The following is a 3,362-nucleotide window of genomic DNA, read 5'->3' as shown; positions in this document are numbered from 1 at the left end:
GACATTTCTTTTGACTGATTTTCTTAACAAAGATACAAACCAATGATATCAAAAGATTAGTTTTCTAATGCTTTTCTTTGTCGTGTGTATTTTACTCTTTTGGAAAGCCGCACAAATCGCATTGCAAAATGCAAATTGTCCTTTTATTCCTCCCTATTTTTTGTATATTGTGTATATTATCGTTTGTAGGAACTAACGAAACTGTCATAGAGGGCGTTGCCATGCACGGTTTCATCTCTCGCTGTGGTGAATCTATTTATTTATGAGTTTTTCTTCTATCATTTTCTGTTTTAATTAATTCATTTCAAACATCAACAAAAAGTTTACATCCTGAAGAGATGCAATTTGATGAAATTTAATCTAAAGTTGATAATGCAAATAACAGCATTTAGCTCTGTGGATTAGAATTGTAAGGCGTTTATTCGAAAGTTTAAACTGTCATTAGGGAAGACAAGGGGATTTCTTGCTATGACATTTTCCACAACATTAAAGTTAAAGTTCAATATTTAAATACTATTAAAATAAATAGAGCACAACCTACAAATTCCACATTGAGGTACTTTGACACGATTAAAAGTCTGAATTTAGATATGGCAATTTTACTTGCGGCAAATCTCTGTTTGTAGAAAAGAGATGTGGGGTGATTGAAATGGAAATAAAATGGTATGTAGACCTTTGACCTGGCAATATCATTATTGACATGATTTTTGCCACAAGTTGATAGGCAATATTCTTGTCAATTCTAAGCATGTCTTCAACAGTCCCAAGATAGGGTTGCTTGGGCAAAATAAGTTATTATTAAGCTTAGATAAAAAATAAAGCGATGGTCATTATTTATTAGCGATCTTTCAAGTGTCCCATTTCTTATTGATCAACATATCAGCTCAGTGGCAAAATATTGCCCACTCCATGCAACAACCGTTAAATCCATACTTGGATGTGAGAGGCCTCCACCAAGTTAAGGGCTACTCTACAATCAGTGGCAACGCGTAGGGCACGAGGGAGTTAGTGGGAGAAAATGTGAAACGTCTTTTCAGCAGGAAAAAGAGAGAAATGGAAAAGCAGAAGTGTGAAAAACTCGAGATTTCCTGTACACCAAAAACTCTTCCAACGAGTGAAACATTAAGATGATGGCTTTGGTACTGTTGGTATCCAATACTAACGAAGACGACGAAGATACCAATGATCCAATCCCACCTCCTCGACAAAAGTTCAAAACTTTTCGCTGTAAAGATGCGCACGATAACTCTTCAAGGGAGTAACTGATTTGGTCCATACTTTGCACATCGTAAGATTTCTACGAGACATATGTAGATGAGGTAGGTCCACTCCTTCGAGTACCTCCCACACAATTTCGGAAATGTGGAGTTTAAGACCTGTTCTCGAATCGCTTTGATTTTTGTTGCAACAACTTGTACTCGCTGACCCCATGGGAGCAAATCCATAGCACAAAATATACAGGAGTGAAAGTCTATTCTATGTTCGGCTTCTTTAACACATGTTCTGTAGTACCTTTGAAAGTCTTCTATAGAAAACAAAAGACCTTTTATGATGGTCTAGAGGCAACAGAGGTCTTTTAGAGAGAAAATATGATCTCTGGTAATGTTATTTAGGCAACAGAATGCTTCTTGATAACTTCTGTAGCCAACAAGACTTCTTGAGATCTTCTATAGGCAGAAAACCTATTGGGGTTCTTCTATAGACTGAAGACCTCTTGGGGTATTCTAAAGATAGAAGACCTCTTGATGTCTATAGACATAAGACCTCTCGACGTCTTTTATAAAAACATAAAAGTCTCCGGAACAGAAGACCTCTTGAAGCCTTCTATAGACAGAAGACCTCTTGAGGTCTTCTTTAGACAGAAGATCTCGTGAGGTCTTCTATAAATAGAAGATCTCTTGAGGTCTTCTAAAGACAGAAGACCTCTTCTATAGTTCAACAAAGATATAAGGCAGTTCTCAGAATTGTACTCTGGCAGGTTTGTAAATTCTCCCATTGCCTGTTACTTACATGGCATACCAAATTGAGGTCTTCTATAGAAAGAAGACCTCTTGAGGTCTTCTAAAGAAAGAAGACCTCTTGACGACTTCTATAGACAGAAGACTTGCTGAAATTCTGTATATACAGAAGGCCTCTGACGTTTTCCATAGACTTACTTAGTTACTTAGCTGGCCCATTACAGAACATTTGTTCCAAAGACCGAACTAAGAAAAGATCTCCAATTCTCTCTGTTTAGTGCTTCGCTTTCTGGAATACCGCGCCTTGTCATCTCTTCATCCATTTGTTTGCTCCATCTATTCTTTGGCTTGCCAATTATGCGTGCACCGCCATGTGGCCCGAATTTATACGCCTTTTTAGCGGGTTCATTATCGCTCATTCTTATGATATCGCCTAGCCAACGCAATCGCTGCATCTCGATACGTTTAACAATATTGATGTCGTTGTATGGCAGATACAGCTCGTGGTTCATACGACGTCGATATTCATCTTCTGCTCAGATTGGTCCATAGATATTTCGAAGAATTTTTCTCTCAAACAGATCAAGCACTGCCTTGTCTGCTTGCGCAAGTACCCCGGCTTCGGAACTATACATCAGCATGGTTAGTATCAGTATTTTGTAGAACTTTTTTTTTGTTTGACGAGATGTGGCTTTGTTCTTAAACTGCTTTCTCAGACCGAAGTCGAGAATATCATTTCAGATAAATGGCCGCCGCCACAGTTTATTGTCATTTGAGCCCTTTTAATGGAATTTTCCATCACTTTTGCCAAAACTTCCGGCGATATGTCCTCACATTCTTGACGGATATTGTCTTTAAGAGCTGAAAGAGTCTGAGGCTTGTTGACATAAACCCGCGACTTCAAAAAGCCCCACAAAAGGAAGTCTGGAGCGGTCAAATCAGGCGATCTGCGAAGTAATTAGTCACCAATAATCCGCGTTCTGGATCAGTGTAACGTAACATTGTTTATTAACGTGTATTTCGCATGTGTTTACTACACAAATCGTCGGTGTCATGCTTAAGTGTTCCATACGCCATTTGCCTGATTCAAGTTAATGTTTAAGGCCATACAGGATAAAAATGGTGCAATAATTCAATACATTAAGAGCTCAGTTCTACTTAACTAAACTCATAGAATATATCAGTAGTTTATTTTAATCAGATATCTGTGATAGTCTAGAAGTTATGGCCAATTTTTATAATTGTAAAAGGTTGCTGAATTGTTCCATGGAATCTTTTTTCATGTTTTTGGCAGTTTGTGTCACATGGAACGTTTTCATATAACAATACAATATTCAAAAATATTTAGATTTAGAAACTATTATTCATCAGTTTTTAAACCATGTCCTTTAAAACAATTTGTTC

The sequence above is a fragment of the Musca autumnalis genome, unplaced genomic scaffold (assembly GCF_047663935.1).
Source record: "Musca autumnalis isolate F117 unplaced genomic scaffold, ASM4766393v1 scaffold_1, whole genome shotgun sequence".
Lineage (NCBI taxonomy): Eukaryota > Metazoa > Arthropoda > Insecta > Diptera > Muscidae > Musca > Musca autumnalis.
The sequence above is the reverse complement of the archived record's forward strand: the minus strand, read 5'-3'. Positions refer to the sequence as shown.